Source organism: Epinephelus lanceolatus, chromosome 20, assembly GCF_041903045.1.
Source record: "Epinephelus lanceolatus isolate andai-2023 chromosome 20, ASM4190304v1, whole genome shotgun sequence".
Lineage (NCBI taxonomy): Eukaryota > Metazoa > Chordata > Actinopteri > Perciformes > Serranidae > Epinephelus > Epinephelus lanceolatus.
In genome coordinates, this window is record NC_135753.1 from 25,281,813 (window position 1) to 25,302,366 (window position 20,554).

The following is a 20,554-nucleotide window of genomic DNA, read 5'->3' on the forward strand; positions in this document are numbered from 1 at the left end:
TTTAAAAGAACAACTTGAGCGCTTCACTGTTGTTATAGTATCAAGGTGTGGTGAATCTCCTGAGACACAGGCAATTATAGTCTGATAATGAAGAAATTTAAAATTGCAAAGTTACCTTGAATTAAACATTGTTCTCCCTTCAAAATGCTTCACACAACACATTAAGGCTGTGAAAGAGATCAAATATATTGTATAATGAATACAGCATTGTACCTGTGCTTTGTGTAGCTGTTGTTTTAAAGGTCAAGTTGAATTTAGATAAAAACCTAAAACATTTTGCAACAAATTGCCAATTTATTTTCAGAGGTACAGGATTTCACTTTAGCAGTATACTAAGTGTTGCTCTCCTGCCCATCATTCTTTAATAACCTGTCCATGATGTCCCAAGGAACATGATGACCATATTAGTAATGAGGACGTGGCTGACAGGTGAGGCTGCACCTGGCTTCTGGAGGCTCATTACAGAGTCTTAATGATGTGCTGTGTTCAATAATTAGGGAACTTTTCAGCTCTCTGTCCAATCTGCCTGTTTGGTTGCTGTGCTTGCTGCGGGGCAGCACGAGCACTTTGGTTTGGTTTGACAGCTTGAATGCACACAGTGTCGGAGAGATCTGTGGAGCACTCATTGGATGTGCCAGTGGAAGGTTCTGCAGGAGTTTACATGAGGACACACATATGGGATGATAATGGGATATGAGAGAGTGAGTTGGGGGCTGGGAGTTGGAAAGTTTGAAAACTTAGTTGTGTATTTTCCTTGTTTTTTTTTACTGAGCTATATTTTCTCTTACATTTTGTGTTATGCTGACTGGCCTGGGACCAACTTCAACAAATGATGTAACTGTGTTTGTGTGTACAGTATATACTATGATCAAGGCTGCGTCGGCCAAAGTTGGTATGTTTGCAGTTCGTAATGAGAGCCAGGAATTTGTGTTTCAAAGTCCAGACGTCTAATTAGGGTATGAAACTTTTCAGGCTGGGTGATAAACTTATTAGAGTTTGTGCAAAATGAATTTGCATTTGAGTTTCAGAGACTACGGACACCTTTGCAGCCACTCTCTATGTATGAATCAATGAGTGTCAGAAGCATTGGGATTCACTTATTCAGGACATTGTTCCAGGTTTGTTTTTCTGGGATTGACCATAAATAATTATGAAAACTATAAACAAAATAGCCGATTAATTAGATCTGTTTTTGAGACTGCATTTGCAATGAAGGTAGATGCATAAAGTCTGGGCAATTCTGAAACACCCCAACCGACCATTAAGGCCCAAACGCACTGAGAACTGACACACCTCATTTGACACGCGTCGATTGATACTCCGATGGTGCACTGCAGGCATCAGATTCAAAATGTCAACACCTCACAACCAGCAGTATTTCGGGAAAAGGTCACTATTTATATGTAGGCCGGCACAAGTTAGTGAGGGACCATCCATCTCATTTCATCTTTTATTTTTCCTTCCAGGGGGGTGAAAGTCACATAAAGCACAGCTAATCATGGCACTACACCATGTTAATTAACTGCTATTGTTAGGTCTATATGGCAAATTAAGTTTTATGGCCAGTAAGCATTCATTTTTCTTATTTTGAGTATCTGACATGCGACAACAAAATGGTTAAGATCTATAGCTACGTAGCTGCTGGCTGTGCTCATGGTTTTTGTTGGGCACTGCAGAATTACAATTGTGTTGTTCAAAAAGTTTCAAGCTACGCTAACATTGCTAACATCAGCTGCTGCCCAAAAACTGTTGTGCGTTTTTGCTGCACATTCACCACTCTGCCTGGCTGACTTTGGTCACTGGGTCCTCATTTGACACTCCAAAATTAAAACAAGGTCGGAGCAGAAATGTCAAAACAGTTTAACGTGCCTCATAAAGCCTCTGGTGCCTGTTCGGCTGTTTAAAACAATAGGTGTACTTCAAAACGTGATGCTTTCAGTGCATTTGGGCCTCTATGGGTATTTTTCTATGAGGACAACAACGCAAAGTATTATATGATATACATGGTGATCCATATTTGTGACACAATCACCAGAATAAATGTTTTGGCGTTGTGTGTTTCTGCAAACCACGAATATGTTAAATTTGTATGTTTCATATGTAGTGGATATGCTGAACCTTTACATTTCTTTATGTTAGTATGTTATGACAATGCTTTAGTTAATGTGTGGTTAGGTTTAGGCACAAAAACCACTTGGTTAGGGTTAGGAAAAGATCATATTTTGGCCTAAAATATTCAGTTTTGTTGCCACAAACATGGCTAGAAATGTTCCAACCACACACTGTACAGTATCACAAGACAGAAGACATGTCAGCTTCCCAAAACTGAAGCCAAAACAACTTGATTGCACAATGGTGGCTGGCTGCAGTGTAGGTCATTAAGCCCACCCCCTCCATGTTAGCGACATGGGCCAAAGTAAAAATTCAAACTAAACGTCAAATACATTTTTTTTTAAGTTGGTTTCGTCATTTTAGGTAGTTCTTATTACGCTAATGTGATCAAGTGTTCATTTTTCTGATAAGTTTGGTTATAACTACTTATTTGATGCTATAACAAGGGGTTTGACATCATGATTGACAGCTGTGTGTGCTAATCGGTGAGCTTGCGATCAATGGTGCTGCTCGCAATTGGTTGGATGGCTTTTTGGGCAGGAACTCAATACTGAGATGCACAGACTCAAAATGACCAGCATGGTAGCGGCTATATATTTTGGCTTCATTTTTGTACAGTGGGAGTAAGAGGAGATGCATTGTCCATTTTTATATACAGCCATTTGTCCTGCCATGTTGTTAGAAATACCCACTTTTGTTGGTCTCGAGCAGTGGTCTGCTGCTGTCTGCTGCTTGGCAGCTGTTTCACCTAGATGTCACACCAGCCACCATCCCCTCCAGCTCCCAATAACAAACTCAGCTCATATACATTGAAATATAACAACGTCCTTTAGAAACAATAATATGATATGTATGAAACATACAAATTGGTTTGCAGAAGCGTTCAGTGCCAACTGTGCTGCTAGTTGTCAGGTTTAAATCCTCTGAGAGTTTAAAGGCATGAGTATTACGAGATTATATTCATTTTTAAATCACTGGAAAGAGCTTTAACAGATAAGTAATGCTTAAAGTGCTTTGAGTGTAGGGTAAGTGTGTGTGTGTACGTGTGTGTGTGTGTGTGTGTATGTGTGTGTGGTGCTATGCCAGTTAATGAGGGCCAGAATGATTGAGCTGAAGTTTGCAGGTCCTGTCTCGCTGCGGAGGAGAGCAAATGATGAATACACTTCAATCATATCAAGACAGGCCTTCATCATTTGTTGGAGCTGTCAGAGAGTTATCAGGGCTCACTGTAGGCAGCTGGAGAGGAGGCCTCGTCCATAATTGAAAATTGAGTTTAGAAATGTCACATGTATCCGTCCATCTAAATTTCAAGCTGGGAAATCCCCATTGGCACGCAGCATGTAGAGACCTGACAGTACCTATCAATCTAAACTTCTACATTTTAGTCAATAGAGACAATCGCCGGTGGCCCATTTGTTCATTTTTAACAAGGGGCATGTTGGGCAGCTTCAGTATGAGATAATGCCATGGGCAGTCCTCAGTACTTTACTAATATATCATTCTTTGAAAAGTTCTTGCACCTCTGTCTTTACTTACTGTGTGAATGATTTAAAAATTAGCAGACAGGTGGCTGGTATTATCAGGAAAAGATCTCATTTATGTTTTATTTAAAACTGCTGCTCCATCTTTCAGGCCCTGCAATTATTCTTTGATAGCTGTTTTTGAAAACAAAAACAGATGCTTTAACCTTTACAGCACCAGCTGAATAACCTTTATACTCTCTGCTGCAGGGCAAAGCTGCCAATTTCACAGACACAGTTTGAGCTTTATCAAAAAACAACAAAGAAAAAAAAAATCCAAATGCGACTAATTCTTCGACTTTTTTTCTGTGTATTCTTTTCCAAAATCCACAGTGAAGTTACTCTTTAGTTAGTACATGCGTTCACCTTAGAGTATCTACATCCAAGGTCTAACTCCTCCGCAGTGGTTTTTAAGTGAGGAAAATAGAACGCTAATCTATTCTGGTGTAATCATGCTCTGACCTGGCTAATGGAGGCAGCATACCCCAGGGCAAGATGTAATCAGGAAGACAGTTAATAAAATGAACAAGACCGCTTTACTGATCTTACTAATGTCCCTGACCTTCCCTGGGGGACGACATTTACGCACACCCAAGCTCACGCAAGTACATACATGCATGTGCCCTAACACACATATACTGTATAGTTCATCACATGCAGTCTTGGGCATGACCATACAAATAGCCTGGTTAATGTAAAGGATAACAAGAAGGCTGCAAATATCAATTCCACAACATGATTATTATCCAATGATCCCTCCAACCCTCTTCCCATTATCTCCGCACTAAATTGTCTCTTTAAGTAGGGGTGGATAAAAGGACAGATGAATCACTTGCCCACACCGCACAAAAACTTTCACACAAGTTCAGACTCTGAGTTCAGAGAGTTCTCAATGCATCATCTATTTCTGTATGTGGGTTTCGTTTACGGCTGCAGGGGGATCGTCTCCAACCAGGGTCACATATATCAACTCCAGGGAGCAAAGTCACGACTCCACAAACAGCTGTCAGTCAAACGTTGTAATGACTGACAGAGCAAACATGTCACTTTTAGTGCTGGGCTATATTTACATGAATAACATGTTGAGCACAGAAGATCTAAACACAGGTAAAGGTGTATACGAATGACTACATGTACCTGCAAATGCACACATACCTAAACAGAAATAAGCCTTCATAACTAAAATAAAACTAGTATCCTGGAAAATAAAAATGGAAAAATAAACAAACCAAAACATGTCAGAAAGCTGTCAGTTTATCACCCCTTGTGGAAGTTAGATTTCGTTAAGGCTGTCTCGACTGCAGTTTATGGACTTATTAGTGCTTGGCAGCTCAGCGGTAACCTTAAATATTCCTGTATGTGTCCAATTAACTACGATGACTTGCTGTTTGACACCCCTCAGCCCTACTTCTTTCCCCCCATTACACAATCTTGCTTTCTCTCCTCCTCTCATTCATTTTTTTTGTTGCAATTACACCCCACCAAACACCATGTCTTAATGAGAAACGTTCCTGGTCCTTATCTTACTGCCATGTGTTCTTGCGACTTCTTTTAGAAGTCAGGCACTCCTAGTTTGTGCCAAGGAGATTAAAAAGAGGAGAAGTCACGGCGTCATATCGCATCATATCATTGGGGAAGAACACATGCGCAGTAAGATCTGGTCTAGCTGAAAGGCTCAATAGCTGATGCACGATTAAAGAACATTGGGATGACTGATTCATTTCACTAAGGCGTTCGTAGTCGGCCTTGGGGTTGGAGTATAAAATATCAGTGAGAATTATGATTCTGCAATTACTGAAAAAAAAGACCACAAACAAATGCTTTCCCTATGAGAACGCTCTATTGTACTCTGGCTGCCATCCATTCCAGCGCACCCAAAAAGGTCTGTCAAGTTAAACACACCCAAGAAGCCCCTGCATGGACACTATCCTTTGATTTCTAGCGCTGTCTGCTGAACACCAACAATGCAGCCCCAGTTACACTGCACATGTGTCATACACCATACCTCCCAAGGAGTCTCTGTTTAAACACATAAACCACACCTCAAACTTCATCCTAAATAACATGATAATCAGAAATGTTACACCAAACACAAACACTGGAGAAAAAGCCCTCTCGTTTTAATTCTCTGAGGCAGATACCCACTCTAGTAATTTGAATGTTGCTTCATTTGAGAAGGGTGTTGAAACAAAAAAAAAAAATCTCCCCTTTCAGGTTTAGTTACTGGCCTTATATGTCAACATGATGTAACACTGTGGAAAAAGCCAATATTATACATGTTTTGAAAATAAAAAATGATGCAATGTTCTTTCCTGCCTGCTACAACAAAGTGCTTCAACAGCACCAAGCAGATTTAAAGAATTAAAAGTGTGAGCTTGTAGGTACTACTTATTATGAAGTAATCTAAGAAACGGTACCATAATGTTATCATAATTGCAGTGTTTACAGTGAACACAAACCCCTGCTGGTAGGTATCATAAAAAGACATGCATGACATACAGTGCTGTCCCTGTGCCCATATGCTGAACCTCAGTGTAATGACAGACCCCATTCACTCTCCAATCGTGGCTTTATGATATTAGCAGTTTAGGTACAGCCTTGGCGGGATGTACTTCAGCCACTTGGTGGATTACAGCAATGCATCAAGGTGCTAACAGCAAAATGAAAATGTAATTCTCTGAGCGCTTGAGGGAAATACAAGACGAGAGGTCAGGAATGATCGCTTGTTGGAATGTAATCACTGGCTGCTAAGGGGAAGTTATCCCGAAGCTCTGACATTCCCAGATGGCAAAGCCCCCCGTCATAATTCCTGGAGGTCATTTCAGGGATATCATTTTCAAGAAGATCATAGCTGATGAGTGTGTAAGAGGTCTCCTTGGGGTACGGAAGCAACCTTGTCAGTGCAATATCACCCTCTGACATATTTTAATCAAGGCGTGCATGCATGAATGCATGTACATAGACAAAACCAAATTAATACAGTCATGAGATGGACACTGGGGCATATAGCTGACAGTGACAGAGTTAAACACTATTGGCAGGCCAAATGATTATTGACAGAGTGTCTGACTCTCTACAAGCTGATGTTAATGGAGAACGAAGGTGGGATTAATAAAAAATAATTAGTTCGAGGGTTGTTCATGAATCAGCCATATAGAGTTAGTTACTGATATCATGAGCCTTTATCAGAGGGAAACAAAATGTTGTGTCAGATTAGTTAAGAGGCTGAAAAATAAAGTGACAAACACTGCAATTCCTCCAATGGCCACTTGAGGCTGACTCTAAAAGCGATCAATCCACACAGATCCCCATGTTAAAATTCCCAACTTCACAGCCGAAAAAACAAGTCTACAGCCTGGTACAGAAACATGGTTTGTCTCTATTGCTAATTTCCCTCATGACAACTGTATGGGCGTTGAATTTCTATATCTAACTCACACGTTTACATTTTATGGAGACTTAAAGTGGCGGCACAGTGGTGCAGTGGTTAGCATTGTCTTTGCATGTTCTCCCCATGTCAGCGTGGGTTCTTCCAGGTACTCCAGCTTCCTCCCACAGTCCAAAGACATGCAGGTTAATCGGTGACTCTAAATTGCCCGTAGGTGTGAATTTGAGTATGAATGGTTGTCTGCCTCTACGTGTTAGCCCTGTGACGGTTTGACAACCTGTCCAGGGTGTACCCCGCCTATCGCCCAATGTCAGCTGGGATAGGCTCCAGCCCCCCACGACTCCCACCAGGATATGCAGTTATGAAAAATTAATGAATTAACGCTTAAAGTTAGCATAATTAAGAGCATGGCTGCTTTGAGTGACAGGCTGCCAGTGAGGTGTCAGCCCAGTCTACCAGTCAGATTCATCCCTTGCTCCTCAACAGCCCCACCCTCCTGTCCAAATATGGTAATTTCTGTCTCCAAAAAACCAAGATGGCGACTGCAAAAGTGTCAGACTTGAGGCTTCAAAACAAGGGTCCACAAACCAATGTGTGATGTCATGATGGCTACGTCCATTATATATATATATATATATATATATATATATATTCCATAGTCTATGGAATTGGGATGCAGGGGTTATAATTCAATATACTGTGACATTTTGAGATACTGTAAGCAAGAGAATATATTGTGATTTAAAAAAATAAGAATTTTAGGTGCTAGTGTTGCGCTCTTTATCACTCTGCCTATTTCATAGGTCTGTGTTCATTGTGTTTGCACTATTAATATTTTGCTATGTTAGACTGGAGTCAGTGGCTGACGATAGATTACAACAAAAGAGGATCTTGCAGTCGGGGAGTTATACCCAACACAAAATAAACCATGGCCATGAATCTTTACATGCCAATTATTCAGTAAAAAAAAAATCAGAGTATTAACATTTTTTACACTCCTATGGCCTAACCTGAGGGGAGACATTGAGTCCAAAATCATAAAACCAAGGAAAATGTCTCCCACACCTTCACATTCAATCATTTACAGGATTTTACTTTGATAGTGTATTTAATGTCTCAGAGCATAAAATAATCATGTGTGAAATTCTATTCTGCTTTGTACAATAGAGGAGGACTGCATGAAAACTTTAACTCAACATCAATACATGTAGCCTTGTAGGTCGACCTCCATGATCTATTACAGACATTAGAGAGTACATTGGAGGTTTTCAACAAACTAACTTACCTTCTTTTGTAGTTTTCTTTTGTAGTACGCATGAGGATTAATAATACTTTCTCATACCATAAGTTATTTGATTTGCCCAGTAGCACACCCCCTTGCCTTTTATGCCAGTTTATATTGCAAACTCACTGCATCCTCTCTCGGGATCTCCCAACAAAGGACTAATTGGCTGTCACAAGTTGTGATGCACTAGTCAAACATGGACACCGCAGCAAGCTATTCATAGCACAGCATCAGAACTGCCACCTACTGTATAATGTGATGGAAAAAATAAGAGTAACATGGTAAAGGGGGATTCTCTTACCACCTGAGAGAAAGCACTGGGATGTTACCCCAAGTTTTTGCTGTGGTAGAGCCATGTTGGATATGCAGTTTACACAAAGACATTAACCTAAAGAAGGACTAATATGCAACTTTTCAGGTTCATGCTTGTATTCAAGCATGCATTCACTTTATTTTCCTCATACTGACTGTGCAACCGTTTAGTGCCTGTATCTTTGAGCTCCCCTCCCGAAGAAGCCCAGTCTGCTCAGATTAGTGTCTCTGCACCATCATTACACCCGGGGAATGACTGTGACGGAGAACAGTTGCACTTTTTACCGTGAAAAATCACCAATAAAAGCTTCAAACCAGACAATTCTTACAACCCGACATGTTTCAGCAGGAATATGACCAGAAATCAGGGAGAAATTAACAACATCAGCAACCAAGATTACATGTTTTTCCTGACGTTAGCATGTGGCTACATGTACGTTAGCAGTGTGTTTGCAGCCAGAGAATGATTGTAACACAGAAAAGTGGCACATTTTACCTTGACAAATCACCAATAAAAGCTTCAAAGCAGGCAATCCTCACAACCCGACATGTATCAGCAGGAATATGACCAGAAATCAGGGAGAAATTAACAACATCAGCAACCAAGATTACATGTTTTTCCTGACGTTAGCATGTAGCTACATGTATGTTAGCAGTGTGTTTGTAGCCAGAGAATGACTGTAACACAGAGTAGTGGCACATTTTACCTTGAAAAATCACAGATAAAAAGCTTCTAAACAAAACCGGTCATATTCCAGCAGAAATATGGTTCGAAACTGAGGAGAAATTATCAACATTGGCAACAAAGTTCACGTTTCGCTGATGTTAGCATGTAGCATCATTTAGCAGTGTAGGCTACATAATGTAAACACTTGCATTAGTGTGCCTGGAGCAGATGACCATAATGATAATGAAATTTACATAGCACCTTTCAAAACACAGTTACAAAGTGCTTTATAAAACTGAATAAAAGACAAAGCAAATAAAACAATAAAACAGAAAACACACACAATATAAAGCAGCTAAAATCACTGCAAGGCAGTTTTAAACAAGGAGTGATTTAAAAGACAAGACTGAGTTTGCAGCCCTGATCTCCTCAGGCAGGTCATTTCAAAGTCAAGGAGCTCTGACTGCAAAGGCTCTATCACCTTTGTGAATTAATCTAGACCTCTGAACAAGAAGACAAGATACATCTGAGGATCTGAGGTAGTAGGAACAGAGGGCGATAAGAGATCTGTTATATAAAGAAATATGGCAGACTATGACATCATACTGTAGCCAAAGTACAGAAAATTGTTGGAGTAATCCAAATAGTAGGAGACAAGGATTACTACTTAAGTCTACCTCATTATTTGAGACTTCATTTAATATAAAAATCCTTCATTGTAACACTACATATAAGACACAAAGTATGGACAAGCTTAATAGGTCCCCTTTAAACACGCACACTCTGCAGTTATAGAAATATTCATTTACATACACCAGACAGATTAGTGTTCAGTGAGAGGCAGAACAGTGGCAATCGAAGGTGATGGACTGTCATGACCGTAATGATTGTTAGCAGTAAACAGTAAACAGACTCATATTAGGGAGTGAGAAAGAGAGAGCACAGTAATTGGACAGAGGGGTGATACAAGAGAGCAGAAAGACTGATATTAAATCACAGTGGAAGGGTCTGGGAACTGAATACAGCAGATTTCTTACTAACAAGGCATGGCTACACACAACCGATGCTCCTTGTTGTTTTTCTTCTTCCATTGAATTCTCATTATATTTCCAGTCTATGGAAACTTCTCTTATGTAACCTCCATGCCAGCAAGGCCTCATGAATTCAGCTGTATTGAGCTGAGAGTACATGAGAAAGAATTCGGGAAACAGAGGGAGAGAAAAAGAGAAGTTTCGAGTTCCTTTCCTTCTCCCTCTTGAACTCTTTATCTTCCTTTCTCTTTGTTTCTCTGCCCTGTTATTAGCCAGGGAGCAGAGTACCAGAGAGAAAGGCTAATGTACCACAACGGAAAACACCAACGCAACTATGATTCTCTCTTTCTCCCCAACAGACTTGCTCTATTTCCACTTTCTCCCCCTCTTCTTTGTGTACTTCTCTATCTGAACATTTGTCTCAAGTTTTACTCCTTATTCGTCCTTTTTTTTAACAGCACTTCCACCTCTCTCTTCCTGTGCAGTCCATCTGACAGTATGGAACATGACCTCTCACTCTGGCCGAAATCCCTGGATTCCTTGTTGTTTTTGTAAGTGAACACATGCATACACATGCAGGGAAAAGGCAGGCACCACACACACACACACACACACACACACACACCCACACCTGCACAAATCCCAAATGCCATTTCCAACTGCTCTGGAGCTGGAGGAAGACAGGGGCTTATTGAGATGAAGCATGAGGCCTTGGGGGTGACAATGTGGGCATGACTGTCTGCTCTGCCAGCCTCCTCTTCCCTGAAACTCTACGGAAACTAAACCCCCACCAGCGACCGCGGCTAACCACCAGGGGAGAGAGAAAGAGAGAGCAGTATTTCAATTCTCTGCCTTTTGCAATTCATCACCACCCTCTAACGGCAAACCGAGCAGTTAAGCTATCACCCCCTGGAAGAAGAACAGGGATTCTTCAATCATAGTGTCTGAAAAAGTAAGGTGCTGGTCATCCCAACTTATATCATTCCTGCACAATGGCTTAAAATAGATCTGATGGTATTGAGAACATGCTATGCTTTCCTGCTCTGAATCAATTCCATATTAAAGTATATGTGTAAAGTGTCTCTCTAACTAATGTTGTGGGGAGACACCTCTGACATTCTCATATGAATGCAATTGGCACTTCGCAAGCTCTCTGCTATGCATGACCAATCTAATCTAATTCATGCATGTGTGAATATGGGCTTATTTCTGAAAACATATTCACGTATGTAAGTGTGAGAGACACATGGGTGCATCAGTAGCAAGCTCCATTCTCAACAGTAACTTGACTGCAAGCGTCAGTACAATTTTCACACAGAAGAACAGGACTAAATAAATTTTTTTTCCCACGATTAGTGTAATCAGTAAAATACACATTACTTTTGGAATAAAAGAGACTCACTTAGCAAGGTTCCCCATTAGGCCTATTAGTGCTGTTTTTCCCAACGCAAGAAGACAGTGCCAAGATGCATCTTCAACAGCTTTGTCAAAATTGGTCCATTGATGTATCAATTTTAGCAGTGCCAAGTTAGAAAATTATTCCTTTAACTTCAGCGTACCCATGGCACCTCTCACAGTGTGTTCCTTAATATTGAAAGATTAGTGTTGTCTGAAATATCACCTGAAATTCTACTGGATGAAATCCATCTGATGTGTAGGATGAATAAGAAAAAAAGATTTGATTTAATCTGGATAGCTTCAACTCCTTACGCTGGCTATTTCACAAAGACAGGAAACATGCAGGAACAGACAATGAGGCAGAGAGAAGAGGAAAGGAAGAAGAGAGAGACAAAGAAGAAAGCCCGATGTTGAACGACACACAGAGATGGGCGGGTGGAAATCGGAACATTTTGAGGCGCAGATACAGGAAGGCTGAACAACAAAGCAAATTCCACTGTTGGTGTTCGCAATAGTCATGCTACGTTATGTGATCCTGTTAGCTTGCCTGAGTTATTGTACTGGAAGCACTGTGGGGCCGCAAGCACTGAGGAGGCAGTAGGCTTTTTAGAGCCACAGGGATAGAAGGCTAAATGACAGATGATACACAGATTTAAACACCACAGGATGGCCCGAGGCAAGCTGGGAGCCACAGACAAGTACTCTTATACGGTAACACAGACACTGCGAGTGCATACTCAAACAGATAAACTCTGAGGGACTCGTATATTAGGCATGCATGCACACATGCTGCTGTACAAGCACACACACTCAGACACACTTGCTGTGTCTCATTTCAGGGACCGCTTCCTTTGAAATCTGCATTTCAAGAACAAACTGGCTGACAAGGCTGTACCATTTTAAGGCTCCTTCATACATGGCCTTATTTTGCCCAGATTTAGAGGACAACAGCCAGTGTGTCCTTTCTGTGAATTGGTTTCTGACTCTTTAAGTTGAAGAGGACTGCTCAAATGCACCACAAGCTCTAGTCTCCACTCACAATGAAGCTACGGTGAATTTGCGTCTAGTAAAGAATGCAGGTTCACCTGACTAGTCTGAGTCCTCTGAAGGCCACTGCATTGTACATGATGTCCTTTGAAGGTGTCGGCCCCCGAAATGGAACTCTGTTAACATCCCATCTCCGTTTGCACGCACAGAGGTGCCTCAATATCATGCTGTGAATCTAATCTCAGTTTACAGCCCACCACATGGCATGAGTCTTGCAGTGCACCCTGAAAATGGATTATGATAATTTCATAACTGCCTTGGAAGCAGCAGTAAGGAGGAGTTGTGCTAAAACATCAGTAGCTGCCCTGTAACCTCCTGCAGAGGTGCACAGCAGGAGGCATCAGTGGAGAGATCCACTAACACATACTACTTCTGTATAACCTTTCATGTCCCTCTTCTCTCTCTCGTGTTTTTCTGTTCTGTATTTCATTTAATGTCTATTCTTCCTTCCTTCCCTCCGTTCTCACCATCGACTCTGTTTTTTAATCTTTCCACTGCTTCTGTCTTCATAAACGCATACACACACATCCACGGCCCCTTTTGAAATGGGTGAAAGCTTTGTGACAACATCAAGTCCTGTTGTGGCGCCTATTGTAAGTGCGCAATGTTGCTGACAACAAGGACAATAAGAAAAAAAAACAAAAACCCATGGCTTCACATCGAGGCAGAACGGATAGAGAGCGACGTGGCATCTCCGAGTCTCCAGCTGTAATATCTCTCAGAGTGTTGTGATGGCGCGCTATTTTCCACTCCACAAGGCACAAAAACCGCCATGTACCAAACAACACGCTCTCAGTGAGAAGTTGAAGGTTCCTACTCAAATTACAATAAAGCGGAAAGTGAATGCATATAAAGGAAATAACCTCAGCGCCAGTTTGCTCTGCTGCTGTGAAAAGCTGCGTTTAGTGCAAAGAAAGCGGGCCAATAGTAAAGCAATGACACAGGAAGACAATGAGGTGATGGGACTAGAATGGAGAGGCAAGTAATTTAAGTGTGTCTAAAGGGAACCATGAACCGGAGGAATAAATGAACAAAATAAGAATCTAAGCTTTTATTGCAAAAATCATACAGTTGTCATTTTATTTATTTCTTTAACATTTTCCAATTATAGGTTAGACAAGTTTAGATAGCACGGTGTTTATTAGTGCCAGGTGACCTAACGTATCGTAGATGTTGATTAAAGTGTGGAGGCAACATAACCTCAACTCTACAATTAAAGAGCAACACTTCAAACATAGTGCTCTCTTAACACTGATACCACTCTAGAGCCTCAAGATTAACTCAGACCTTGAGCCTTTTAGTGACATAACCATGGTAATACTTATACTTTTACTGCAACGAAAAGGCCTCCATGTTATTATTTGCAAACTGGAAGCTTGCAAGCTGACGGTCGACTGCCATCAGTGGGCATCTGTGGCATTTGTTGGCTGACCTGTTGACTTCAGGCCTGTCACTGCCCATTATGCAGTTTTCAAGGTGTAGTGCAGGGAAATACGATCCGCCGTGAACACTGTGTATTTCATTTTGAAAATTAACCGGATGTTTTATTTTGTTTCTGTGCACGACTTCCTGCCCCGCACGATCTACTCCGTGCTGAACTGCTGCATTGTGCTCTGGCGTCCGGCAAAAATAGAAGTCCTGCGTATCTGGAGTGCCGCAGCTGAGACGGAGCCGGAACGCAGCACAGCCGCAGCTGGTGGAAACACACACATTGACTAGAATTGAATCCTATCGGCTCCGCTGCCATGCTGGAGCGCAGACGCAACCAACACGCATCTGGTGGAAATTGGGGGTTAGTGAGAGAAATCACTCTGATTAGCAGTTCAGCTCAGTGCACAAGAACAGAAACGGAGGTGAGGATGCAAACTAACAACTAAAGTCAAGAGTGACTGAGATCAGAACAAATTTGTTGTATTATTATATTTTATTATACTATTTTTAAGGCACGGTGCTCTTTAGCAGAAATGTTTCATAGCTGTATGTGTTACTGATTGTTCGTGCATGGTAAATATCCTGTTCTTTCAACATTGGGTTGTGTTGTTAATGTGCTAACTGGCTAACTAGCACCTTGAATCCATCATGACGGTCTTTCGGTGTCCCTTTTTGAATGCCTAATACAGACTACTGTTGCCTGCTGCTATGTAGAGTTCACGCAAGCGCAGAACATATGTGCTATTTGGCTGTTGGCTGTAGTCTTTGCAATGTCTACAAGTGCAACTTTTTGGCCGAGACACAGGCAATGTTAGGCAACGCAGCACTCAGCCTTCGTCGCAACCAGTTCTTTGATGTTGGCTTGGTGTGTCTGGGCCTTAACACTTTGCCAGAAAATATATTTCCAAAAAAACATACCAATTGCTTTAAGGTTAGTGGTTTACTCTTGATAATACTTTTACGACGTATGTGATTTCCTGATGTTTCACTCGCTGCTGCAACTGACAGAGGCTGAACTGCGGGACTGTACAGCCACTGGATGTGTCTTACATAAAGAGATGAGGTCACCACAGGAGGCCTTTTAATTTGTGAGCAACAAATTAACAACAAATTTGCCTGAATTGCTCATTTAGTGTTGTCTTCTATTTGCTTGTTGAACACGTTTATGGTTATGAGTTCAGCACCTCTCTGGTGTGACTGAGCTTTATCCTCTGAGAAAGTAATTTGGACATCAGGCGCTAAGCACTGATTGGACTGAACTGAACTGAACCGCTAGCCTGGGTTGGACACGGACCTATGTGAGTAAAGGAGCACTCGCAAATGACATCAAACTCTTTGCTCCTGTAATTGGATGGGATTAGTTTGGGCTGAGGAAAGCAGCTCTAAACATGGCTGAGCCACAGACATAATTTGCATAATTCAAAACCACAGGGGTTTGTAACAAGTGAGTTTGGAAATAGAATAACAAAAGGGATGGATTTAGTTAGGCTGGATCCAGGTATTCAACAAGGCACAGATGAACTTGATACCAGAGAATTGGCCATGTTAATTTACACTCCAGGGAAAAAGTGTGTATTTCATAAAAGAAACAGTAGCTCTTAATTAAAGAAGGGATATTTTGAAGCAGGAGGTAGTGGTCAGTGTGTCTCTTTAATAGAACAAGGCAGATACGTGGAGAGTATGTTCTTGCCAGGCAGTGGAGCTTTGTAGATGTTCAGCCAAGAGAATCAACCATTTAGTTACTCTTTATTTTTGTATTTATAGCCCCTATTTCTCTTCTTTCACAAGCAAAACACCAGTTTACAGAAGCCTTTTGTCATGGTTAAGGTTTTTACCAATTATACGTGTGAAAATGGTGGCCTGGTTTGTTCTTTTATCTCTACAGTACATGATGTTTTTTTAATTACAAATACAGGCTACTGAGCAGTTATTCCTTCTGATGTTGAGGCAGAACGTACATGCATGCCAGAGGTCAGCTGGCCTTCAGATGTAGCCTTTGCAGAGTACAAGAGATGTAAAGCATTTGATCAGTCAGCCTTTGTGAGTGCAAGGTCTTTGAGGTTAGCTCTGTGTGCCAAGGTCCTCGGGCTGATTTTCTAAAACCACCTCGACAAATGACATAAGCAGATGTACCACCGCCACAAATCTGTTACCTTGTACACTTCAAGTACGGTATCTTCAAAGGTGTAATCAAACAACGTGAGTTCAATTTACACCTAGAATAGTCCAACCCAGGAGTGTAAAATCTGTTATCTGTGCTTAGATGAACTCCACAACATCTGATATTTAAAAAATATTTATTTTATATCCATTAATGCACTGAGTATAAGCCGTGTCTTAATCGTCTTCCACCTTAGCTTTGTATTGTGGTGGCCAAGTCAAGGTTGAGGCAAAAGTTTGCAAGGAGCACCCACTACGATGCATCAATCTGGGACGAGCTAAATGAAAACTTAAATTGAAAATGGCTCCCACCTTTGTTGGGTCAACGATCTGTGTGTGTGTGTGTGTGTGTGTGTTCATGTATGTGTGTGTGTGTGTTCGACAGATAGATAGAATGACAGAACGGAGTGAAACTGCATGTAGAGCACTTTCTTGAGCAATGGAGTGCATCTGCATGAAAGGCAGGCTGAAATCTTGGAATCCTTTTAGTGTGTTAGACATATAAATTGCCTTTCACGGTGCTACATAAATCAAAGAGGACTATGCAAGTGTGGCCTTTCTCTCCCTCTCTTTTTTCTCTCTCTCTCCCACTCACCCTTCCCTTTTTTTCTCAGATACGCCTGAAAAAAATACATTACCCCTTCAACTCTCCTGCTCCCTCTCCTCCCTCGGTGCTGGTGTGACAGTGTGTGTGTCTGTATGTTGCCTTCTGACAAAAGCTGCTCTCGACAAGCCAAGCCTGCCCCCTCTCAACAGCCGTCTTATCCGCTAACATCGTGATCCATCACGCTGTGGTTCACTGCCCCTCCTCTCCACAACACCACAATCCCCAGCTCTCATCCTCACCTCCACCCTTCGAGCTGCCGGCCTAACCCAGCTCCATCCTTCCCTTCCTCCTCCCACTAACCTTCCTCTTCTCATCACGCTCTCTCATTTTACCGCTCCGTGTGCCACCCTGCCTCGATCCCACCCAACTGTGCTCCATTTCCTCCCTCCCTCACCTCCCTCTGAATCCCCCTTACTCCCTGTCACCCCTCTCCCTCCCCTCATCCTCTTCAAGTGTTTATCTCATTGCCTACGCTCCAGTTGTCCAGGCAGTCAGGGGAGAGACGGAGAGCTCTCTCCCCCGGGTCAGTGACCCTTGTCAAGGGGACAAACTGCCCACTGCTGCTTGCCTACACAGCTGGAAAATTAAGGACTTGTGGGGGCGAGAGGGTTCAGCGTGTCTGTGTGTGTGCATGTATGTGTGTGATAGAGAGTGAGAGAGGCACTCATAGATCGGTCTGTGTGAGGGAAAAGAAGGAGGTGGAGACAGATCGGCGTATGTGTGTGTGTGATTATTAAGAGTTTGTGCAGCCTGATATGTTTGTGTGTGAGAGATCAGGTTAAACAGTCTTGTTTAGAGAGGAAACATGCTGCAGATGGTTGTGGGTGTCCAGCTGTTACTCCGTCTAATGGTTTAATGAGTATCACAGTATTCATCCAACTCACTATCTCCTCCTCTCTTTGTCTCCCTCTCTTCCACATTAGCCTGTTGGCACACGACCACATGACTATTTAGCGAACAGAGTAAACAGCGCAAAAAAAAATAAATAAATAAATAAATACACATTAAAACCCGAGCTCCATTTTTGTTCCCATCCTTGCATTTACAGTCGGTGCCAAATACCAACTGCTGTTTTCTATTCTGTGAAGGTATTAACTACAAAGCTAATGCCCAGGTTCTGTTATTGTTGCGTAACGTTGCTGCTGTTCTTTGATCGTAATCCAAATCAATTGCCCTTTGGGACTGCTGCAAAACACTAAAGAGAGTCGGGATACTTTGTTTGCTGGATTTTTTTCTCAGGAGGCTCTGACAAGGTGTGGTTGAATTAAAAAGCAGCACAAAAACTCAAAGCTTCACAAACTTCAGCAGGCACATGTAAAACCATCCAAAGCTAAACTCTGAATGAGTTTTAAAAGGCTGACATCTGGATCATTCAATACACATTCATTCTAGGAGCTTTGCTTGTATCTTTTTTTCTTGAATTATTTGAAAATGACATGAATAGCACTCCTATTTGTTTTATGCAAAAAAGAACATCAACAAACTGAACTCACTGAACGCATAACAGAGGCACAGATTTCTGGCCTGAATGTTTTTATAAAGTTCAATGTGCAGTCCTCATCCATCTGCTGGCTTTCTGAAGTTTTTTTTCAAGAGTGCGACTGGCCCACGTACTATGACTCAGAGCGCCCAAATGCCTCTGAGCAGAGCACACACCCAGGAGGCATTCGACACAAACATGTTTGCATCTTGTGTCGCTTCAGAGAGGAAAAATCGCTTTCATTCAGATGAAGTGTATCTTTAATGACCAGCCTGCTCTTGGGTTTATACCCAAGGGTCAAGTTGAAATATTTATGCCAATTAGAAAGCTACCAAATCTAAAGAAGTGGGCAATATAATAAATTTAAATTTTAAAAGGTAACCTGCACCTGCTATTTGGGTTGATAAATTCCTCAAAATAAAGAATTAAATCCGTCTGACTTTCCAGGAAAAAATATCTGTTGGCTTGAATTCAAGTTCACATGAGGAGCTACAGTTATAACACATAAATCTCAGGCAGTTGGCAGTGTCACTTGGCTTGTTAGCTGAGAAGAAAAAATGTACATGTGGTGGTATAATTAAGAAATAACTTTACAGACACATATTTTTAAAAATGGTAAGTATAAGTTGAAAAAATACATAATTTATATATTAAACTGCTATATATAGCATATATATATATTGCTATTTCTGCATGGTCCTTATAAACCTGCTGAATGAACTTGTAATGGAGGATTTGGGGTATTTCTTATCTAGGCTAACCAGCATGGTTAAGGGGAAGTTACATTTTCATTTAGTTCAAATGTGTCTGTACTGACCAAGTGCAGCATTTCCCTTTGCAAAACCCAACGACATGTCTGTTGCCTGAAAGGGTGTCTGTGAAGTTCCTGCTGAGCTTTTTCATTCAGTCCAAGACCTCCATGTCTTGCCATATGGGTACTGAGTACTGTACCTTGTCTGTTTATTTACCTACAGGACTGGGTTACTACTGTTATCTTGATCCAGCTCTTTTTTTCCCTATCATCTTCAGCCTGGAACTCCACTGTGTTCACAACTCTGCGAACAACATCTTTTGAGGCAGCTCTCTGTCTGCAGTAGCCAAATCCCTAAATTCCTTCCAACTGAGGGGAAATCAACCACTTTCTTAGAGCCAGAGACGACACAAATGAGGGTCCAAAACAAATAAAAAAATTAAATTAATTAAAAAAAAAACATAGCACCTGTATCTCTAAAATGTTTTTGATTTATTCTGTTTAGCCCTGCATACGATTTACAGCAGTAAAAGTACATGGGTATCATACAGATTGTGAACAAGTTTACAGTTTACAGTTTAATCATATTATCAAAAAAAGTTTCCTTTTACCAATGCAAGTCATGGTCAACAGATAAGGTTGACAGTCCTGTCTTTCAGAGGCTACAGAGGGCTGGGTTTTAAAGCTAAAGTAATGATACTGGTATCATATAAAACTACAACCTAAGGAATCCAGTGGCACCAACAATGCTGTGCTAGCTTCTCACAAAGGGGGCTAAACAATGCTATTAAATTAGCGACAGAAAAAATGACATGGCCATTTTCACAGATGTCCCTTGACCCCTCAACTCAAGATGAAATTGGGTTCTCTGGGTACCCACAAGTCTCCCCTTTGCAGACATGCCCATTTTATGCAAGCCCCACTCAGTTTTGGCTACAAATTATGCACTTCTTTGCATGCAGTATAAATGTGGAATTTTCGCCTATTGTATTTGAATATTTCTGCACACTGGGATCCCTAAACAGTCCTGGAATTGTATAAATTGGCTATGGCTGGAAAACTGAGACTCTTGTGTCATTGAGCCCAATTTTATTCATGTGTGATGATGTTAGCCCCCAAAGTAGCCATTTTAATGTAGTGAGACTACTGTTTTGAAACGACACACAAGTGCTCGCCATCCAATCGCTGAAAAATGCAGTACTTACAGAGATCACAAAGTATTAAACGTTTTTGATTCCACAGCATGGATCTTCTATGGTGTTCCTTAAAGTCTTGGTGTCTTAATGTGGTATTATGGAAGGATTTTTGACTATTTCTATTAATTATTGAGAGGTAAAACATGCTAAAATTTAGCACCCAAACTGT

At 41.3% G+C, this 20,554-nt stretch overlaps 1 protein-coding gene across 2 annotated transcripts in view; it reads right to left on the reverse strand.

Moving 5' to 3' along the window:
- The window catches only part of cntnap2a (contactin associated protein 2a), a 465,407-nt gene that overhangs the window by 109,848 nt on the left and 335,005 nt on the right, over positions 1–20,554 (reverse strand). The gene's annotated exons all lie outside the window — the stretch shown is intronic.